The sequence below is a fragment of the Melanerpes formicivorus genome, unplaced genomic scaffold, assembly GCF_026170545.1.
Source record: "Melanerpes formicivorus ecotype bairdi unplaced genomic scaffold, bMelFor1.0.p_v2 SCAF_14, whole genome shotgun sequence".
NCBI classification, from domain to species: Eukaryota; Metazoa; Chordata; class Aves; order Piciformes; family Picidae; genus Melanerpes; species Melanerpes formicivorus.
Genome location: NW_027142366.1, coordinates 90,590 through 112,957, shown reverse-complemented (window position 1 = coordinate 112,957; position 22,368 = coordinate 90,590). Strand labels below are relative to the sequence as shown.

Genomic DNA, 22,368 nt, shown 5'->3' with positions numbered 1-22,368 from the left:
CCGGCTGCTGCCCACGCCCAGGGAGGTGCTCAGTGCTGCCACCCGGTGTGTAACGGCCGGCAGTGCAGCCGTACCGCGGCGTGTGCCGCCCCGGGGGAGCTCAATGCTGCCACCCTGTGCGTAATGGCCGGCAGTGCAGCCGTGCCGCGGCGTGTGCCGCCCCGTGGGAGCTCAATGCTGCCACCCTGTGCGTAATGGCCGGCAGTGCAGCCGTACCGCGGCGTATAGCGCCCCGTGGGAGCTCAGTGCTCAACCCTGTGTGTAATGGCCGGCAGTGCTGCCGTGCCGCGGCGTGTGCCGCCCCGGGGGAGCTAATTTCTGCAGCCTAACTGCGCTGAATGCTCGAAAATTCTTAGGGGGAGAGCGGAGAGCGGAGAGCTTGACTCGAGCGTCGCTATGGATCCGGCGCCTGCGCCCTAGCCCGGATCTGCTTCCCAGTCGCTTCCAGTTCTCTGCCAGTCCTTTGGTGGGAGGAAACTGTTGGGACCGGGAGGGCACCGGGAGGAGGCCATTACTGTGTAGTTTGGTAATACCGACGGCTGCAGCTGGTGCTGAGCTAAACAGAATGATCACAGAAGGCTTTTGCTCTGAAGCCAGAGCTGCCTGCTGGCGGAACGAACGTTTTTCTGACAGCTCTTGGAGGAACATTTCTGTACAGGTGTTCCCCCGGGCTCCTCAGCTGCTCAGAACTCAACGTGTTGTCTTGGAGGGGAATAAAACCCATGGAAAGCTGAGAGTGAGGTGACAACGCAGGCACCGCCCCCCCCGGCGTGTCACCGTCCCCCCAGCGTGGCACCGCCCCCTCAGCGTGGCACCGCCCCCTCAGCGTGTCACCGCCCCCCTCCAGCGTGTCACCGCCTCCCCCAGCGTGGCACCTCCCCCCCAGCGTATCACCGCCCCCCCCAGCGTGGCACCGCCTCCCCCAGCGTGTCACCGCCCCCCTCCAGCGTGTCACCGCCCCCCTCCAGCGTGTCACCGCCCCCCTCCAGCGTGTCACCGCCCCCCTCCAGCGTGTCACCGCCCCCCTCCAGCGTGTCACCGCCCCCCTCCAGCGTGTCACCGCCCCCCTCCAGCGTGTCACCGCCCCCCTCCAGCGTGTCACCGCCCCCCCCAGCGTGGCACCGCCCCCGCCCAGCGTGTCACCGCCCCCCTCCAGCGTGTCACCGCCCCCCAGCCTGAACCCCACCCCCCAGCATGGCACCGCCCTCAACAACATGGCGCCAGATGCTTTCAGGGTTGTGGCTGGTAGAGGTTGCAGCTCTTCTGCTGTGTCCCAGGTCAGTGCCAGTCTCTGCTGCTTTGTGGGGTTTCTCTATAGCAGCCGCTGGAGGTGCGCGGGGCTTGGGGGGGTGGCCACCGGCGGGGCAGCGCGGGGCTTTTGGGGGGGGGGGGGGGGCGTGTCCGGGCTTGGCCGGTGGGGCTCTGCCGGGGTGGCGGCTGCTGCCTCAACCGTACCCAGAGGCCCCGTGGGAGCTCAATGCTGCCACCCTGTGTGTAATGGCCGGCAGTGCAGCCGTGCCGCGGCGTGTGCCGCCCCGGGGGAGCTCAATGCTGCCACCCGGTGTGTAATGGCCGGCAGTGCAGCCGTACCGCGGCGTATAGCGCCCCGTGGGAGCTCAGTGCTCAACCCTGTGTGTAATGGCCGCAGTGCAGCCGTGCCGCGGCGTGTGCCGCCCCGTGGGAGCTAATTTCTGCAGCCTAACTGCGCCGAATGCTCGAAAATTCTTAAGGGAAGAGCGGAGAGCGGAGAGCTTGACTCGAGTGTCGCTATGGATCCGGCGCCTGCGCCCTAGCCCGGCTCTGCTCGCGCCAGGGGGGCAGCGTCCCGGTGGTCGCTATGGATCCGGCGCCTGCGCCCTAGCCCGGCTCTGCTGGCGCCAGAGGGGCAGCGTCCCGGTGGTCGCTATGGATCCGGCGCCTGCGCCCTAGCCCGGCTCTGCTCGCGCCAGGGGGGCAGCGTCCCGGTGGTCGCTATGGATACGGCGCCTGCGCCCTAGCCCGGCTCTGCTCGCACCAGGGGGGCAGCGTCCCGGTGGTCGCTATGGATACGGCGCCTGCGCCGCAGCGGGTCCGGTCCCGCGCACGCGCCCTCCTCGCGGGCTGCGCCCCGCTTTTCTGGCCGGGGGGGCGGGCACCGCGCTGAGCAGCTTTGGAGCCGGAGCGGTCGCGGAGAGCCCTGATTCGGCGCCTGACGCCGTTCTGTGCCCCAGGGTGCCTGCGAACCGCCGTCCTTTGGCGGGGCAAGGGGTCCTGGCGCATTCGGGGAGCTCGCAGTGCGGTTTCCGGTGTCGCTGCCGGCCCGGGACTCTCAGGTGTGTTCCTTCCGGCGTCTGAAGGTGGTCTGGGGCCATCGGCAGGGCTTTTGGGGGTGACGGAGGAGGTCTGGGGACACCTAAAATGGTCTGGGGATATGTAAAGTTTAGTGGGGCCATCTGAAAGGGTCAAGGGTCGTGGGGAGGCAGCTGGGCACCTCCGTCGGACCCTTTGGGAGGTCTCTGCAGGCTCCCGTGGGAGCTGGGGGTGTCTCGGGGTGGGTTTGGGTTTGGGTTTGTGCTGCAAACAGCGTTGATAATGACTTAGAGAAAGACACACAAGAGACTCAGTAAGTCTCTTGTATCGTGCTTCTATTCTGGCGCCTGACACAGGTAGGATCATGTCAAAAGAGCTGTGTGTCTTCAGAGAGGTTTGGGCAAACTTTTATACAAAAAGTTATCTGTCTATAATGACAGAGGTCCAGATGCTGCCTATCTATACAAAGCTTATCTATCTAAAAGAGCAGAAGTACACATATCATGCAGGTGTCCTTTATTGTATACAAAGGAGCATCTTGTCCAAGACTAACAGAAGTGAATCACTGACAAATCCTGTTATTCCTTCTCTATCCAAAGGCTGTCTGCCAGCCCCTCTCCCCCTCCCTGCGTTCCAGCATTTCAGCTAACAAGCGGAAAATTCTTATCAACTCTGTGGTTCTGTTAATGAGACCTTTCTGTTCGTCAATTCCCCCCTTTCTCACAGCCAACAGTATATTCCTATACTATATTTTCTTAAGTCAAACTTTGGACCCAGGCTTTCTGAGCTATCTTTCCCATGCTGACACTTGTGGAAGTTACTCTCAGATGTAGTCACCCAGTCTGATGGCCCCCAAGTCCAATTCAATGAGGCTTCCCCAAATAAAGGGGTCCTCATTTGGCCTCGAGGAAGTTCAGTGCATATCCAACAGTTAGAGAGATTAGTTTGCAAAGCCAATTCTTGCCTAACGTGTAAGTACATATTGCCTTCCCATCCCTCAATTTCCTTGCTGTGCTGCAAAGATTTTGAGAGGAATTTCTAGGTATTAACTACAGCCAGGGCAATCCTTCAAGTGCCCTAGGAATGCGGTGAAAACCTTTTGGGAATTGTTCCTGCTCTGTTACTCCTCAAGCTATGAGGAGCTCTTAAGGGCAGCTCCAAGGTTAGGTTTGGAGTCTCCTGGAGTCGCACACAGAACGAGTCTCACGATTCCAGTGGTCTAATTTCATAGCTGCATTTTCTTCTCTCTGCCTAGGTGACAGGACGACCTCACTAATGAAGAGAGATAGCCTGAGCTCTGCAGGAACCTTGAACCCAAGCAGCCAGTGCCTTCTGTGAGTACAAGCTGTCCTTGCTCAACGTGGAACTAGTTGAGAGCTGAAGCCAGACCACACCATAATTCCCTCAGCTTCCTCTTCTGCACATTAAACAGTCCCAGTTCCTTCAGCCACTCCTCGTAAGGCTTGTTATCCAGACCCCTCACCGGCTTTGTGGCCCTTCTCTGGACTCACTCTCTCACAAGGGGTGTCCTGGGGAACACCACTTGTGCCCGGCCGGCCACCGGCTGGGTTTAACTCTGTTCCCCACCGCTCTCGGGGCCCAGCCATCCATCCTGTTCTGCTGTCCAGCAGTCCCTTTGAAAAAAAATCCATCTGAAAAAAGAAGTAGCAGAGAAGGAAAGCTGAAGCTGCAAAGATTGCAATCCCCTCAGTTCTGGTTGTAGCCAGGTGGGGGTTGGTCTCTTCTCCCAGGCAAGCAGCACCAGAGCAAGAGGGCACAGTCTCAAGCTGTGCCAGGGGAGGTTTAGGCTGAATGTTAGGAAGAGGTTTACAGCTTGGCCAAAGACTCTTCTGATCCCTGTCTTCTGGTCGTGACCAGCAGCGTGCACGGGTGGCCAAGAAGGCCACTGGCAACCTGGCCAATATCAGGATCAGAGTGGCCAGCAGGAGCAGGGAGGTCATTCTGCCCCTGCACTTGGCACTGGTTAGGGCACACCTTGAGTCCCGTGTCCAGTTCTGGGCCCCTCCGTTTAAGCAAGACGTTGAGTTGCTGGAAGGTGTCCGGAGAAGGGCAACAAAGCTGGGGAGGGGTTTGGAGCACAGGCCTGTGAGGAGAGGCTGAGGGAGCTGGGGTTGCTTAGCCTGGAGAAGAGGAGGCTCAGGGGAGACCTTCTTGCTTTCTACGACTCCCTGAAGGGAGGTTGTAGCCAGGTGGGGGTTGGTCTCTTCTTCCAGGCAAGCAGCACCAGAACAAGAGGACACAGTCTCAAGCTGTGCCAGGGGAGGTTTAGGCTAGAGGTTAGGAAGAGGTTCTGCACAGAGAGAGTGATTGCCCATTGGAATGGGCTGCCCAGGGAGGTGGTGGAGTCACCATCTTTGGAGGTGTTCAGGAGGAGACTGGATAGGGTGCTTGGTTGCATGGTTTAGTTGATTAGGTGGTGTTGGATGATAGGTTGGACACGATGATCTTGAAGGTCTCTTCCAACCTGGTCCGGTCCATTCCATTCCAATCAACTAAACCACGGCACTGAGTGCCTCATCCAGTCTCTTTCTAAACACTTCCAGTGATGGTGACTCCACCACCTCCCTGGGCAGCACATTCCAAAGGCCAATCTCTCTTTCAACCTGCTCTATTCTATTCTATGAAGACCTTCTTCCTAACATCCAGGTTTAATTGGTGAGAGCAACAGACTTGGTTGCTGCCACCCGCTGCTAAGGGGTCTGAGTGGCCCCCAAATGGGGTTTGGAGGCAGGTAGAGGTTTCTTTTGGCAGGTGAAGGGGTTTTGTGGGCATCTAGAAGGGGTGTGGAGCCCCCTGAAAGGGTCTGGGATAGTGTCAGGGGGTTCTGGGCTGGTCCACCAGCGGGTCTGGGGACATTAGAAGCGTCTGGGGGTACCTAAAACGGAGCTGGGCGTATCAGATGGGGGGTTTGGGTGCCTCCAAAGGGGTTTTGTGGGCATCTAAGTTGGGGAATCTGGGGGGGTCCTGAAGGAGTTGGGGGGTTCTCCTCAAGCTATGAGCAGACACACAGACAGTTGTTAACGGACTTTCTTTGATCATTCCAGGTCTGGTGTGCTGGGACTGGCAGGATCTTCCTGAGCTGTCCACGTACAGTTTCTGTCGACACTCTTCAGCTCGTACATCCGGTTTGCTGACAGAGGGTGTGGGGTTTGTGGGGCCCGGCAGCGAGACTTTTCCAAAGAGGAGCTCTTAAGGGCAGCTCCAAGGTTAGGTTTGGAGTCTCCTGGAGTCGCACACAGAACGAGTCTCACGATTCCAGTGGTCTAATTTCATAGCTGCATTTTCTTCTCTCTGCCTAGGTGACAGGACGACCTCACTAATGAAGAGAGATAGCCTGAGCTCTGCAGGAACCTTGAACCCAAGCAGCCAGTGCCTTCTGTGAGTACAAGCTGTCCTTGCTCAACGTGGAACTAGTTGAGAGCTGAAGCCAGACCACACCATAATTCCCTCAGCTTCCTCTTCTGCAGATTAAACAGTCCCAGTTCCTTCAGCCACTCCTCGTAAGGCTTGTTATCCAGACCCCTCACCGGCTTTGTGGCCCTTCTCTGGACTCACTCTCTCACAAGGGGTGTCCTGGGGAACACCACTTGTGCCCGGCCGGCCACCGGCTGGGTTTAACTCTGTTCCCCACCGCTCTCGGGGCCCAGCCATCCATCCTGTTCTGCTGTCCAGCAGTCCCTTTGAAAAAAAATCCATCTGAAAAAAGAAGTAGCAGAGAAGGAAAGCTGAAGCTGCAAAGATTGCAATCCCCTCAGTTCTGGTTGTAGCCAGGTGGGGGTTGGTCTCTTCTCCCAGGCAAGCAGCACCAGAGCAAGAGGGCACAGTCTCAAGCTGTGCCAGGGGAGGTTTAGGCTGAATGTTAGGAAGAGGTTTACAGCTTGGCCAAAGACTCTTCTGATCCCTGTCTTCTGGTCGTGACCAGCAGCGTGCACGGGTGGCCAAGAAGGCCACTGGCAACCTGGCCAATATCAGGATCAGAGTGGCCAGCAGGAGCAGGGAGGTCATTCTGCCCCTGCACTTGGCACTGGTTAGGGCACACCTTGAGTCCCGTGTCCAGTTCTGGGCCCCTCCGTTTAAGCAAGACGTTGAGTTGCTGGAAGGTGTCCGGAGAAGGGCAACAAAGCTGGGGAGGGGTTTGGAGCACAGGCCTGTGAGGAGAGGCTGAGGGAGCTGGGGTTGCTTAGCCTGGAGAAGAGGAGGCTCAGGGGAGACCTTCTTGCTTTCTACGACTCCCTGAAGGGAGGTTGTAGCCAGGTGGGGGTTGGTCTCTTCTTCCAGGCAAGCAGCACCAGAACAAGAGGACACAGTCTCAAGCTGTGCCAGGGGAGGTTTAGGCTAGAGGTTAGGAAGAGGTTCTGCACAGAGAGAGTGATTGCCCATTGGAATGGGCTGCCCAGGGAGGTGGTGGAGTCACCATCTTTGGAGGTGTTCAGGAGGAGACTGGATAGGGTGCTTGGTTGCATGGTTTAGTTGATTAGGTGGTGTTGGATGATAGGTTGGACACGATGATCTTGAAGGTCTCTTCCAACCTGGTCCGGTCCATTCCATTCCAATCAACTAAACCACGGCACTGAGTGCCTCATCCAGTCTCTTTCTAAACACTTCCAGTGATGGTGACTCCACCACCTCCCTGGGCAGCACATTCCAAAGGCCAATCTCTCTTTCAACCTGCTCTATTCTATTCTATGAAGACCTTCTTCCTAACATCCAGGTTTAATTGGTGAGAGCAACAGACTTGGTTGCTGCCACCCGCTGCTAAGGGGTCTGAGTGGCCCCCAAATGGGGTTTGGAGGCAGGTAGAGGTTTCTTTTGGCAGGTGAAGGGGTTTTGTGGGCATCTAGAAGGGGTGTGGAGCCCCCTGAAAGGGTCTGGGATAGTGTCAGGGGGTTCTGGGCTGGTCCACCAGCGGGTCTGGGGACATTAGAAGCGTCTGGGGGTACCTAAAACGGAGCTGGGCGTATCAGATGGGGGGTTTGGGTGCCTCCAAAGGGGTTTTGTGGGCATCTAAGTTGGGGAATCTGGGGGGGTCCTGAAGGAGTTGGGGGGTTCTCCTCAAGCTATGAGCAGACACACAGACAGTTGTTAACGGACTTTCTTTGATCATTCCAGGTCTGGTGTGCTGGGACTGGCAGGATCTTCCTGAGCTGTCCACGTACAGTTTCTGTCGACACTCTTCAGCTCGTACATCCGGTTTGCTGACAGAGGGTGTGGGGTTTGTGGGGCCCGGCAGCGAGACTTTTCCAAAGAGGAGCTCTTAAGGGCAGCTCCAAGGTTAGGTTTGGAGTCTCCTGGAGTCGCACACAGAACGAGTCTCACGATTCCAGTGGTCTAATTTCATAGCTGCATTTTCTTCTCTCTGCCTAGGTGACAGGACGACCTCACTAATGAAGAGAGATAGCCTGAGCTCTGCAGGAACCTTGAACCCAAGCAGCCAGTGCCTTCTGTGAGTACAAGCTGTCCTTGCTCAACGTGGAACTAGTTGAGAGCTGAAGCCAGACCACACCATAATTCCCTCAGCTTCCTCTTCTGCAGATTAAACAGTCCCAGTTCCTTCAGCCACTCCTCGTAAGGCTTGTTATCCAGACCCCTCACCGGCTTTGTGGCCCTTCTCTGGACTCACTCTCTCACAAGGGGTGTCCTGGGGAACACCACTTGTGCCCGGCCGGCCACCGGCTGGGTTTAACTCTGTTCCCCACCGCTCTCGGGGCCCGGCCATCCATCCTGTTCTGCTGTCCAGCAGTCCCTTTGAAAAAAAATCCATCTGAAAAAAGAAGTAGCAGAGAAGGAAAGTTGAAGCTGCAAAGATTGCAGTCCCCTCAGTTCTTGTGGTACCCGCTGTGAGATCCTAAGCCACCTGAACTGAGCCGGTCAGGCAGCCAAGCTAGTGCAGCAGTGTCTTCTGGAGAGTTGATAGGAGCCAGTTCTGTGGGGTTTGTTGAAGTGAGTGGCCAGTCGTTCTACATGAACAATTGTCTTAGTGCTAGCAAGTAGGAGGCTCTGAAGTGTGGTACTTTGAATGCTCCATTCATACTTGCCCTTCAGGAGGAGCCAGCTCTTTCATTGAAGGATCTTCCTGAGGTGTCCAAGTACAATTTCTGTTGACACTTTTCAGCTCTTACATCCAGGTTGCTGACAGAGGATGTTGGGTTTGTGGGCGCTGGCAGCGACAGTTTTCCAAAGAGGAGCTCTAAGGCCAGCTGCAAGGTTAGGTTTGGATTCTCCTGGGGTGCCTGTGCTTGAAAGCCCCCCAGAGGCCGTGCAGAGTGGTGCTCGCAGTAGCTCTGTGCAAGTCTGCCATGGGCTCAGGAGGCCAGTATCTAGAGAGAGGGAAGGACAGAGACACTTCTAAGACAGTTTTAAAGAAATAATTATGAGAAGAGGCAAATTAATTCTGGGGACTCATGTGATATATCTGTTTAAGAGAAAAAAAAATGAAGGAGGTTTCTGACCATAACCAGGCTGACAAAGCACAGTAATGTGGTTTCCTATGGGATTCAACTCCTCCTGCATTGCACAGGACACTTCAACAGCTGTCCTGACAAGCTCTAAGTAATGAACTTAATCCACCCTGTGCAAGCAATGGGGCAAAAGGTTACAAAATCCATGTATGCAATTGAGACGTGTTACATTGGGACGCCCAGGATACAGCTCATCAAGCTCTCCTAGTTTTTAGACGCAAGATGGAAGAAGGAAGGGGGAAGACAGAGCAGAAGGTCTATTTAAATATGAAACTCCTAGGCTGAAAGAAAAGAAAAACATTTTAAAGAGCACTCAGTGAGACTCTGTCACCAGCATAGCTAATCACAGAATCACTGAGTGTTAGGGGTTGGAAGGGACCCCAAAATAGCATCCGGTCCAACCCCTGCGCCAGTGCAGGATCACCTGGGGCAGGTTTTGAATGTCTCCAGAGACTCCACTAACTCTCTGGGCAGCCTGCTCCAGGGCTCTGGCACACACAGTGAAAAGGTTTTCCCTTCTGTTCCTGTGGAACTTCCTCCTTTTATTCGTCGGACACAGCGAAGCCGCTGGGTCGTGTTGCTGCGGCAAGGTGACCCACCCTGTAGTTGAGGGCCTGGGTCTGTGCCTTCATGGCAGCCTGTTCCCTTGGCACCCTGTCAGCTTAACAGCCCTGTACTCGGGGTCTGTGTGACGAGTTGTGGAGCCCTCCATCCCCCTTCTGTCCCCAGCAGCAGCCCAAGGTCCCTGTAAGCAGGGCTGGGGAGGCTGCTTTAGGCAGCTAACAGGAACCAACCTTGCCTGGCCCTTAGGGGGCTGAGGTCAGTCCCTGGGCTCCTGAAGAGGTGGTGTTGCGCTGCTGCCAGGAGGGCCGGCCCGTAGGTGGGGCACGGGCCAGAGCCTGTGGCTCTCTGTGGGGCTTTTTGGGAGTGCTGCTGAGGCCTCACTCTGTCCTGTTGGCATCCTTTGTCAGGGTAGCCAGATCCTAGGCCTGATGTCTATCGTTAGCTCAATCGCAGAATTTCCTCGTCTGCTGTTCCTGTCCGTAAATTTTTGCCAGTGCTTCTGTAATAAAAAGGTTTTTATTTCTCCTGTAACTTGCAAGCTGGTGACCTCCTTAGGAGCACCACTGTGTTGTTCACAAAGTTCTTTGCTGTTGCAAAGCTGGGAGAAGTGTGAGGTTCAGCTGATGAAGTTTCTCTCTTTAGAAGTGTCTGCTCAGCCGTCCTCTTCCTGGATCTCGGAGCTTTGTCTCTCCCTGTTTGCGGTGCCCCGACAAGGACTTGTGCCGACACATCCTCGGGAAGCTGAAACCACCAAAGGGTTTAATGGGTTTGAGACAAAATTCACCCAACTCCTTCTGCGGTGGTGTATGGGAAAGAGTCGGTAGGGGAAGCCGCAGGACAGCCTGCAGCAAAGCTCAGGACTTGTTCCCTCGCCTCTGCCTTCTGCACGTCTCCTCGTCGGCCGCCTGTAAGCGAGACGCTTCACCAGCTGGCTTGTTTGAATTCAGCAAAGTTATGGCATGGAAGTTATCTGGTAGGAGTCGTTGCTAAACAGATGTAGTTGAAGCTTTGTATCTTCCGTTCTCTCTACTAGTTATTCTAATCTTGCCCTGTTGGTTTAGCCCATCAGTTTTCATGTTCTCTTCATCTATTAGTAGCAGAAGAAAGGGCCCCTTGATTCCAGTATTTCTTGCTGTAGTTCAGAGGTAGAGTTGGCTTTCCCTCTGACCTTTTATACTTTTACTTTGTGTTAAGTGGAACCCAAAACTGAATAGGATACTTTGTGTAAAGCTTGAGCAGCCCTTAACTTTCGAATTATTATACTGCATGCACTAGTGCTTTGCAACATTCACAGGACTGTGGTGGTGTCAGATAGTTCACTTGCATTTAGTTCCTCAGGGGCCAGGCCTTCCTTTGGGCTGATAGTCTTGGCCAAAGCTGCAATGTTCAGTCCTTGCTGTGAAAGGCAGGAGGTGCTGGCTGGGCAGTTTGCTTTATTTTGTGCCTTTTTGGGGGTGAATCAAAGGGAGTGGGGGGATTGTGGGTGGGCTGGTCCTGCCACGTGGGGCAGGGGGCTGCTGCAGCAGAGGAGCAGGTGAGCGAGGGCTGGGGTCCCCCCCTAAAGTGCTGAAAATTCTCCGAGGGCACCACAATATCTTTAAAAGTGTAAGTACTGGGGTGAGGCGAGGCGGAGGCAAACCTCTGGTTTGCAGCTGGAGAGGGAGAGCTTGGAGTGACTGGTGCGTAAGAAAGCTTTGGAAACGACCCCTGTCTGCCCTCTCTGCTTCTAAAAGGCTTTTAGCATTGGAAACTAAAACCCACGTGGGGGCCCGGCTGCTGCCCACGCCCAGGGAGGTGCTCAGTGCTGCCACCCGGTGTGTAACGGCCGGCAGTGCAGCCGTACCGCGGCGTGTGCCGCCCCGGGGGAGCTCAATGCTGCCACCCTGTGCGTAATGGCCGGCAGTGCAGCCGTGCCGCGGCGTGTGCCGCCCCGTGGGAGCTCAATGCTGCCACCCTGTGCGTAATGGCCGGCAGTGCAGCCGTACCGCGGCGTATAGCGCCCCGTGGGAGCTCAGTGCTCAACCCTGTGTGTAATGGCCGGCAGTGCTGCCGTGCCGCGGCGTGTGCCGCCCCGGGGGAGCTAATTTCTGCAGCCTAACTGCGCTGAATGCTCGAAAATTCTTAGGGGGAGAGCGGAGAGCGGAGAGCTTGACTCGAGCGTCGCTATGGATCCGGCGCCTGCGCCCTAGCCCGGATCTGCTTCCCAGTCGCTTCCAGTTCTCTGCCAGTCCTTTGGTGGGAGGAAACTGTTGGGACCGGGAGGGCACCGGGAGGAGGCCATTACTGTGTAGTTTGGTAATACCGACGGCTGCAGCTGGTGCTGAGCTAAACAGAATGATCACAGAAGGCTTTTGCTCTGAAGCCAGAGCTGCCTGCTGGCGGAACGAACGTTTTTCTGACAGCTCTTGGAGGAACATTTCTGTACAGGTGTTCCCCAGGGCTCCTCAGCTGCTCAGAACTCAACGTGTTGTCTTGGAGGGGAATAAAACCCATGGAAAGCTGAGCGTGAGGTGACAACGCAGGCACCGCCCCCCCCGGCGTGTCACCGTCCCCCCAGCGTGGCACCGCCCCCTCAGCGTGGCACCGCCCCCTCAGCGTGTCACCGCCCCCCTCCAGCGTGTCACCGCCTCCCCCAGCGTGGCACCTCCCCCCCAGCGTATCACCGCCCCCCCCAGCGTGGCACCGCCTCCCCCAGCGTGTCACCGCCCCCCTCCAGCGTGTCACCGCCCCCCTCCAGCGTGTCACCGCCCCCCTCCAGCGTGTCACCGCCCCCCCCAGCGTGGCACCGCCCCCCTCCAGCGTGTCACCGCCCCCCAGCCTGAACCCCACCCCCCAGCATGGCACCGCCCTCAACAACATGGCGCCAGATGCTTTCAGGGTTGTGGCTGGTAGAGGTTGCAGCTCTTCTGCTGTGTCCCAGGTCAGTGCCAGTCTCTGCTGCTTTGTGGGGTTTCTCTATAGCAGCCGCTGGAGGTGCGCGGGGCTTGGGGGGGTGGCCACCGGCGGGGCAGCGCGGGGCTTTTGGGGGGGGGGGGGGGGGGCGTGTCCGGGCTTGGCCGGTGGGGCTCTGCCGGGGTGGCGGCTGCTGCCTCAACCGTACCCAGAGGCCCCGTGGGAGCTCAATGCTGCCACCCTGTGTGTAATGGCCGGCAGTGCAGCCGTGCCGCGGCGTGTGCCGCCCCGTGGGAGCTCAATGCTGCCACCCGGTGTGTAATGGCCGGCAGTGCAGCCGTACCGCGGCGTATAGCGCCCCGTGGGAGCTCAGTGCTCAACCCTGTGTGTAATGGCCGCAGTGCAGCCGTGCCGCGGCGTGTGCCGCCCCGTGGGAGCTAATTTCTGCAGCCTAACTGCGCCGAATGCTCGAAAATTCTTAAGGGAAGAGCGGAGAGCGGAGAGCTTGACTCGAGTGTCGCTATGGATCCGGCGCCTGCGCCCTAGCCCGGCTCTGCTCGCGCCAGGGGGGCAGCGTCCCGGTGGTCGCTATGGATCCGGCGCCTGCGCCCTAGCCCAGCTCTGCTGGCGCCAGAGGGGCAGCGTCCCGGTGGTCGCTATGGATCCGGCGCCTGCGCCCTAGCCCGGCTCTGCTCGCGCCAGGGGGGCAGCGTCCCGGTGGTCGGTATGGATACGGCGCCTGCGCCCTAGCCCGGCTCTGCTCGCGCCAGGGGGGCAGCGTCCCGGTGGTCGCTATGGATACGGCGCCTGCGCCGCAGCGGGTCCGGTCCCGCGCACGCGCCCTCCTCGCGGGCTGCGCCCTGCTTTTCTGGCCGGGGGGGCGGGCACCGCGCTGAGCAGCTTTGGAGCTGGAGCGGTCGCGGAGAGCCCTGATTCGGCGCCTGACGCCGTTCTGTGCCCCAGGGTGCCTGCGAACCGCCGTCCTTTGGCGGGGCAAGGGGTCCTGGCGCATTCGGGGAGCTCGCAGTGCGGTTTCCGGTGTCGCTGCCGGCCCGGGACTCTCAGGTGTGTTCCTTCCGGCGTCTGAAGGTGGTCTGGGGCCATCGGCAGGGCTTTTGGGGGTGACGGAGGAGGTCTGGGGACACCTAAAATGGTCTGGGGATATGTAAAGTTTAGTGGGGCCATCTGAAAGGGTCAAGGGTCGTGGGGAGGCAGCTGGGCACCTCCGTCGGACCCTTTGGGAGGTCTCTGCAGGCTCCCGTGGGAGCTGGGGGTGTCTCGGGGTGGGTTTGGGTTTGGGTTTGTGCTGCAAACAGCGTTGATAATGACTTAGAGAAAGACACACAAGAGACTCAGTAAGTCTCTTGTATCGTGCTTCTATTCTGGCGCCTGACACAGGTAGGATCATGTCAAAAGAGCTGTGTGTCTTCAGAGAGGTTTGGGCAAACTTTTATACAAAAAGTTATCTGTCTGTAATGACAGAGGTCCAGATGCTGCCTATCTATACAAAGCTTATCTATCTAAAAGAGCAGAAGTACACATATCATGCAGGTGTCCTTTATTGTATACAAAGGAGCATCTTGTCCAAGACTAACAGAAGTGAATCACTGACAAATCCTGTTATTCCTTCTCTATCCAAAGGCTGTCTGCCAACCCCTCTCCCCCTCCCTGCGTTCCAGCATTTCAGCTAACAAGCGGAAAATTCTTATCAACTCTGTGGTTCTGTTAATGAGACTTTTCTGTTCGTCAATTCCCCCCTTTCTCACAGCCAACAGTATATTCCTATACTATATTTTCTTAAGTCAAACTTTGGACCCAGGCTTTCTGAGCTATCTTTCCCATGCTGACACTTGTGGAAGTTACTCTCAGATGTAGTCACCCAGTCTGATGGCCCCCAAGTCCAATTCAATGAGGCTTCCCCAAATAAAGGGGTCCTCATTTGGCCTCGAGGAAGTTCAGTGCATATCCAACAGTTAGAGAGATTAGTTTGCAAAGCCAATTCTTGCCTAACGTGTAAGTACATATTGCCTTCCCATCCCTCAATTTCCTTGCTGTGCTGCAAAGATTTTGAGAGGAATTTCTAGGTATTAACTACAGCCAGGGCAATCCTTCAAGTGCCCTAGGAATGCGGTGAAAACATTTTGGGAATTGTTCCTGCTCTGTTACTCCTCAAGCTATGAGGAGCTCTTCAGGGCAGCTCCAAGGTTAGGTTTGGATTCTCCTGGAGTCGCACACAGAACGAGTCTCACGATTCCAGTGGTCTAATTTCATAGCTGCATTTTCTTCTCTCTGCCTAGGTGACAGGACGACCTCACTAATGAAGAGAGATAGCCTGAGCTCTGCAGGAACCTTGAACCCAAGCAGCCAGTGCCTTCTGTGAGTACAAGCTGTCCTTGCTCAACGTGGAACTAGTTGAGAGCTGAAGCCAGACCATACCTTAATTCCCTCAGCTTCCTCTTCTGCAGATTAAACAGTCCCAGTTCCTTCAGCCACTCCTCGTAAGACTTGTTATCCAGACCCCTCACCAGCTTTGTGGCCCTTCTCTGGACTCACTCTCTCACAAGGGGTGTCCTGGGGAACACCACTTGTGCCCGGCCGGCCACCGGCTGGGTTTAACTCTGTTCCCCACCGCTCTCGGGGCCCAGCCATCCATCCTGTTCTGCTGTCCAGCAGTCCCTTTGAAAAAAAATCCATCTGAAAAAAGAAGTAGCAGAGAAGGAAAGCTGAAGCTGCAAAGATTGCAATCCCCTCAGTTCTGGTTGTAGCCAGGTGGGGGTTGGTCTCTTCTCCCAGGCAAGCAGCACCAGAGCAAGAGGGCACAGTCTCAAGCTGTGCCAGGGGAGGTTTAGGCTGAATGTTAGGAAGAGGTTTACAGCTTGGCCAAAGACTCTTCTGATCCCTGTCTTCTGGTCGTGACCAGCAGCGTGCACGGGTGGCCAAGAAGGCCACTGGCAACCTGGCCAATATCAGGATCAGAGTGGCCAGCAGGAGCAGGGAGGTCATTCTGCCCCTGCACTTGGCACTGGTTAGGGCACACCTTGAGTCCCGTGTCCAGTTCTGGGCCCCTCCGTTTAAGCAAGACGTTGAGTTGCTGGAAGGTGTCCGGAGAAGGGCAACAAAGCTGGGGAGGGGTTTGGAGCACAGGCCTGTGAGGAGAGGCTGAGGGAGCTGGGGTTGCTTAGCCTGGAGAAGAGGAGGCTCAGGGGAGACCTTCTTGCTTTCTACGACTCCCTGAAGGGAGGTTGTAGCCAGGTGGGGGTTGGTCTCTTCTTCCAGGCAAGCAGCACCAGAACAAGAGGACACAGTCTCAAGCTGTGCCAGGGGAGGTTTAGGCTAGAGGTTAGGAAGAGGTTCTGCACAGAGAGAGTGATTGCCCATTGGAATGGGCTGCCCAGGGAGGTGGTGGAGTCACCATCTTTGGAGGTGTTCAGGAGGAGACTGGATAGGGTGCTTGGTTGCATGGTTTAGTTGATTAGGTGGTGTTGGATGATAGGTTGGACACGATGATCTTGAAGGTCTCTTCCAACCTGGTCCGGTCCATTCCATTCCAATCAACTAAACCACGGCACTGAGTGCCTCATCCAGTCTCTTTCTAAACACTTCCAGTGATGGTGACTCCACCACCTCCCTGGGCAGCACATTCCAAAGGCCAATCTCTCTTTCAACCTGCTCTATTCTATTCTATGAAGACCTTCTTCCTAACATCCAGGTTTAATTGGTGAGAGCAACAGACTTGGTTGCTGCCACCCGCTGCTAAGGGGTCTGAGTGGCCCCCAAATGGGGTTTGGAGGCAGGTAGAGGTTTCTTTTGGCAGGTGAAGGGGTTTTGTGGGCATCTAGAAGGGGTGTGGAGCCCCCTGAAAGGGTCTGGGATAGTGTCAGGGGGTTCTGGGCTGGTCCACCAGCGGGTCTGGGGACATTAGAAGCGTCTGGGGGTACCTAAAACGGAGCTGGGCGTATCAGATGGGGGGTTTGGGTGCCTCCAAAGGGGTTTTGTGGGCATCTAAGTTGGGGAATCTGGGGGGGTCCTGAAGGAGTTGGGGGGTTCTCCTCAAGCTATGAGCAGACACACAGACAGTTGTTAACGGACTTTCTTTGATCATTCCAGGTCTGGTGTGCTGGGACTGGCAGGATCTTCCTGAGCTGTCCACGTACAGTTTCTGTCGACACTCTTCAGCTCGTACATCCGGTTTGCTGACAGAGGGTGTGGGGTTTGTGGGGCCCGGCAGCGAGACTTTTCCAAAGAGGAGCTCTTAAGGGCAGCTCCAAGGTTAGGTTTGGAGTCTCCTGGAGTCGCACACAGAACGAGTCTCACGATTCCAGTGGTCTAATTTCATAGCTGCATTTTCTTCTCTCTGCCTAGGTGACAGGACGACCTCACTAATGAAGAGAGATAGCCTGAGCTCTGCAGGAACCTTGAACCCAAGCAGCCAGTGCCTTCTGTGAGTACAAGCTGTCCTTGCTCAACGTGGAACTAGTTGAGAGCTGAAGCCAGACCACACCATAATTCCCTCAGCTTCCTCTTCTGCAGATTAAACAGTCCCAGTTCCTTCAGCCACTCCTCGTAAGGCTTGTTATCCAGACCCCTCACCGGCTTTGTGGCCCTTCTCTGGACTCACTCTCTCACAAGGGGTGTCCTGGGGAACACCACTTGTGCCCGGCCGGCCACCGGCTGGGTTTAACTCTGTTCCCCACCGCTCTCGGGGCCCAGCCATCCATCCTGTTCTGCTGTCCAGCAGTCCCTTTGAAAAAAATTCCATCTGAAAAAAGAAGTAGCAGAGAAGGAAAGCTGAAGCTGCAAAGATTGCAATCCCCTCAGTTCTGGTTGTAGCCAGGTGGGGGTTGGTCTCTTCTCCCAGGCAAGCAGCACCAGAGCAAGAGGGCACAGTCTCAAGCTGTGCCAGGGGAGGTTTAGGCTGAATGTTAGGAAGAGGTTTACAGCTTGGCCAAAGACTCTTCTGATCCCTGTCTTCTGGTCGTGACCAGCAGCGTGCACGGGTGGCCAAGAAGGCCACTGGCAACCTGGCCAATATCAGGATCAGAGTGGCCAGCAGGAGCAGGGAGGTCATTCTGCCCCTGCACTTGGCACTGGTTAGGGCACACCTTGAGTCCCGTGTCCAGTTCTGGGCCCCTCCGTTTAAGCAAGACGTTGAGTTGCTGGAAGGTGTCCGGAGAAGGGCAACCAAGCTGGGGAGGGGTTTGGAGCACAGGCCTGTGAGGAGAGGCTGAGGGAGCTGGGGTTGCTTAGCCTGGAGAAGAGGAGGCTCAGGGGAGACCTTCTTGCTTTCTACGACTCCCTGAAGGGAGGTTGTAGCCAGGTGGGGGTTGGTCTCTTCTTCCAGGCAAGCAGCACCAGAACAAGAGGACACAGTCTCAAGCTGTGCCAGGGGAGGTTTAGGCTAGAGGTTAGGAAGAGGTTCTGCACAGAGAGAGTGATTGCCCATTGGAATGGGCTGCCCAGGGAGGTGGTGGAGTCACCATCTTTGGAGGTGTTCAGGAGGAGACTGGATAGGGTGCTTGGTTGCATGGTTTAGTTGATTAGGTGGTGTTGGATGATAGGTTGGACACGATGATCTTGAAGGTCTCTTCCAACCTGGTCCGGTCCATTCCATCCCATTCCAATCAACTAAACCACGGCACTGAGTGCCTCATCCAGTCTCTTTCTAAACACTTCCAGTGATGGCGACTCCACCACCTCCCTGGGCAGCACATTCCAAAGGCCAATCTCTCTTTCAACCTGCTCTATTCTATTCTATGAAGACCTTCTTCCTAACATCCAGGTTTAATTGGTGAGAGCAACAGACTTGGTTGCTGCCACCCGCTGCTAAGGGGTCTGAGTGGCCCCCAAATGGGGTTTGGAGGCAGGTAGAGGTTTCTTTTGGCAGGTGAAGGGGTTTTGTGGGCATCTAGAAGGGGTGTGGAGCCCCCTGAAAGGGTCTGGGATAGTGTCAGGGGGTTCTGGGCTGGTCCACCAGCGGGTCTGGGGACATTAGAAGCGTCTGGGGGTACCTAAAACGGAGCTGGGCGTATCAGATGGGGGGTTTGGGTGCCTCCAAAGGGGTTTTGTGGGCATCTAAGTTGGGGAATCTGGGGGGGTCCTGAAGGAGTTGGGGGGTTCTCCTCAAGCTATGAGCAGACACACAGACAGTTGTTAAGGGACTTTCTTTGATCATTCCAGGTCTGGTGTGCTGGGACTGGCAGGATCTTCCTGAGCTGTCCACGTACAGTTTCTGTCGACACTCTTCAGCTCGTACATCCGGTTTGCTGACAGAGGGTGTGGGGTTTGTGGGGCCCGGCAGCGAGACTTTTCCAAAGAGGAGCTCTTCAGGGCAGCTCCAAGGTTAGGTTTGGATTCTCCTGGAGTCGCACACAGAACGAGTCTCACGATTCCAGTGGTCTAATTTCATAGCTGCATTTTCTTCTCTCTGCCTAGGTGACAGGACGACCTCACTAATGAAGAGAGATAGCCTGAGCTCTGCAGGAACCTTGAACCCAAGCAGCCAGTGCCTTCTGTGAGTACAAGCTGTCCTTGCTCAACGTGGAACTAGTTGAGAGCTGAAGCCAGACCATACCTTAATTCCCTCAGCTTCCTCTTCTGCAGATTAAACAGTCCCAGTTCCTTCAGCCACTCCTCGTAAGGCTTGTTATCCAGACCCCTCACCGGCTTTGTGGCCCTTCTCTGGACTCACTCTCTCACAAGGGGTGTCCTGGGGAACACCACTTGTGCCCGGCCGGCCACCGGCTGGGTTTAACTCTGTTCCCCACCGCTCTCGGGGCCCGGCCATCCATCCTGTTCTGCTGTCCAGCAGTCCCTTTGAAAAAAAATCCATCTGAAAAAAGAAGTAGCAGAGAAGGAAAGTTGAAGCTGCAAAGATTGCAGTCCCCTCAGTTCTTGTGGTACCCTCTGTGAGATCCTAAGCCACCTGAACTGAGCCGGTCAGGCAGCCAAGCTAGTGCAGCAGTGTCTTCTGGAGAGTTGATAGGAGCCAGTTCTGTGGGGTTTGTTGAAGTGAGTGGCCAGTCGTTCTACATGAACAATTGTCTTAGTGCTAGCAAGCAGGAGGCTCTGAAGTGTGGTACTTTGAGAGCTCCATTCATACTTGCCCTTCAGGAGGAGCCAGCTCTTTCATTGAAGGATCTTCCTGAGGTGTCCAAGTACAATTTCCGTTGACACTTTTCAGCTCTTACATCCAGGTTGCTGACAGAGGATGTTGGGTTTGAGGGCCCTGGCAGCGACAGTTTTCCAAAGAGGAGCTCTAAGGCCAGCTGCAAGGTTAGGTTTGGATTCTCCTGGGGTGCCTGTGCTTGAAAGCCCCCCAGAGGCCGTGCAGAGTGGTGCTCGCAGTAGCTCTGTGCAAGTCTGCCATGGGCTCAGGAGGCCAGTATCTAGAGAGAGGGAAGGACAGAGACACTTCTAAGACAGTTTTAAAGAAATAATTATGAGAAGAGGCAAATTAATTCTGGGGACTCATGTGATATATCTGTTTAAGAGAAAAAAAAATGAAGGAGGTTTCTGACCATAACCAGGCTGACAAAGCACAGTAATGTGGTTTCCTATGGGATTCAACTCCTCCTGCATTGCACAGGACACTTCAACAGCTGTCCTGACAAGCTCTAAGTAATGAACTTAATCCACCCTGTGCAAGCAATGGGGCAAAAGGTTACAAAATCCATGTATGCAATTGAGACGTGTTACGTTGGGACGCCCAGGATACAGCTCATCAAGCTCTCCTAGTTTTTAGACGCAAGATGGAAGAAGGAAGGGGGAAGACAGAGCAGAAGGTCTATTTAAATATGAAACTCCTAGGCTGAAAGAAAAGAAAAACATTTTAAAGAGCACTCAGTGAGACTCTGTCACCAGCATAGCTAATCACAGAATCACTGAGTGTTAGGGGTTGGAAGGGACCCCAAAATAGCATCCGGTCCAACCCCTGCGCCAGTGCAGGATCACCTGGGGCAGGTTTTGAATGTCTCCAGAGACTCCACTAACTCTCTGGGCAGCCTGCTCCAGGGCTCTGGCACACACAGTGAAAAGGTTTTCCCTTCTGTTCCTGTGGAACTTCCTCCTTTTATTCGTCGGACACAGCGAAGCCGCTGGGTCGTGTTGCTGCAGCAAGGTGACCCACCCTGTAGTTGAGGGCCTGGGTCTGTGCCTTCATGGCAGCCTGTTCCCTTGGCACCCTGTCAGCTTAACAGCCCTGTACTCGGGGTCTGTGTGACGAGTTGTGGAGCCCTCCATCCCCCTTCTGTCCCCAGCAGCAGCCCAAGGTCCCTGTAAGCAGGGCTGGGGAGGCTGCTTTAGGCAGCTAACAGGAACCAACCTTGCCTGGCCCTTAGGGGGCTGAGGTCAGTCCCTGGGCTCCTGAAGAGGTGGTGTTGCGCTGCTGCCAGGAGGGCCGGCCCGTAGGTGGGGCACGGGCCAGAGCCTGTGGCTCTCTGTGGGGCTTTTTGGGAGTGCTGCTGAGGCCTCACTCTGTCCTGTTGGCATCCTTTGTCAGGGTAGCCAGATCCTAGGCCTGATGTCTATCGTTAGCTCAATCGCAGAATTTCCTCGTCTGCTGTTCCTGTCCGTAAATTTTTGCCAGTGCTTCTGTAATAAAAAGGTTTTTATTTCTCCTGTAACTTGCAAGCTGGTGACCTCCTTAGGAGCACCACTGTGTTGTTCACAAAGTTCTTTGCTGTTGCAAAGCTGGGAGAAGTGTGAGGTTCAGCTGATGAAGTTTCTCTCTTTAGAAGTGTCTGCTCAGCCGTCCTCTTCCTGGATCTCGGAGCTTTGTCTCTCCCTGTTTGCGGTGCCCCGACAAGGACTTGTGCCGACACATCCTCGGGAAGCTGAAACCACCAAAGGGTTTAATGGGTGAGAGCAAAGCTCAGCTGTGTGCTGAAGCTGCAAACCTTGCCCAGAAGGCTGTCCCCGGCTCGGGGTGATAAAAAGAACAGGAGCGTAGCCGCTCGGCTGTCTTTCCTTCTGTGATGCCACAGGGGGGTGGGCGAGGATACAGCAGAGGAGCAGTGAGGGAGGGGTGAGGGCAGCCTCCCACAAAGGCTGCTTGCAGACCTGAAATGCCAAATGTTTGAAATGCCAGGACGTTCTTGGAGGGGAGGGAAAGCCCCGGGAAAGTGTAAGAGTGAGTGTGAGGTGTTCCAGCCGAGGAACAGCGCTGCTGCTTATTGAGACATTGCAGAAGGGCAGTGATTTGTGTGCAGAAAGGCCTTGACGTGCCCCCCCTCTGTTCTGTAGAAAGGCTTCTAGAGGAGAAAAGCACATCCTGAGCAGAGCCACGGGGGGGTGTGGGGTGTGGTTTGAAACAGAAATAGCAACTGTCTCTCAATTAAAACAGTGGATTGTCTTTCATGTGTGTGTGTGGTGTGCTGTTTTTTCATTGAATGGAAAAAGCTCTGCAGGGAGACCAGCTGATCTGCTCCCGAGGCACAGCAGCACCGGACCTGCTGAGCGTTGGGGGCCTGTTAAGGAGGGTCTGCTGTCATCTGAAGTGGGCTTGGGGGTATGAAAGGGGAATTTGGGGGCATGTGAAGGGTTCTGGGAGCATCTAGAGGTGTCTGGGGACCTCTGGAGGGGCTCCTGGGTCATGTCTGGAGGGTCACGGAGGAGTGGGGGGGTCTGTGCCTCAGTGTGGTTTCGGGGTCTCTGTGTCAGGTCCCCACAGCGTGTGGGTTGCTGTGTGGCATTGCTGGAGTCTCGGTGTCCCTAGCGCCCCTGACTCTTCTGCTCACTGCTCCCACCTTGTGGGCACGGCCAGGTACTGCTTGCTGTCGCCTGCTGCCAAGGGTGTGAGTGGCCTCTGAAGGGAGGCGCAGAGAGGTATTCTGGGGCATCTAGAGGGGCTTTGTGGGCATCGAGAGGTGTCTGGCGGCCTCTGGAGGGTCTCCGGGGGGGTCTCTGGAGGGTCCTGAAGCAGCTGAGGGGGCGGGGAGTGGTGGTGTTGTGTTAGAGGTCTCTGGGGGGTTCCAGGGTTTGGGGTCCCGCAAGATTGGGGTGGTCTCACTCCGGTATTGGGTGTCCTGCAGTCCCAGGACCCCCCAGCCACATCTCCCCCGGCATCTCAAGGCGAGCTGCGAGCACCTCAAGGGCCTTAGAGGGTGAGAAAGGAGGTCTGGGGGCATGTAGACGGAAGTGAGGGCAT

At 55.9% G+C, this 22,368-nt stretch overlaps 2 long non-coding RNA genes across 2 annotated transcripts; both read left to right on the top strand.

Annotated features, from left to right (window-relative positions):
* Positions 1–2,121: 2,121 nt before the first annotated feature.
* On the top strand, positions 2,122–10,621 carry LOC137445539 (uncharacterized). The gene is made up of 7 exons (XR_010988421.1): positions 2,122–2,312; positions 3,545–3,623; positions 5,355–5,516; positions 5,610–5,688; positions 7,420–7,581; positions 7,675–7,753; positions 9,975–10,621. It is a non-coding gene; the product is annotated as an uncharacterized lncRNA (long non-coding RNA).
* Positions 10,622–13,152: 2,531 nt separating this feature from the next.
* Positions 13,153–22,368, top strand: LOC137445056 (uncharacterized). Its single transcript, XR_010988326.1, has 8 exons — positions 13,153–13,289; positions 14,522–14,600; positions 16,332–16,493; positions 16,587–16,665; positions 18,402–18,563; positions 18,657–18,735; positions 20,957–21,729; positions 22,253–22,368. It is a non-coding gene; the product is annotated as an uncharacterized lncRNA (long non-coding RNA).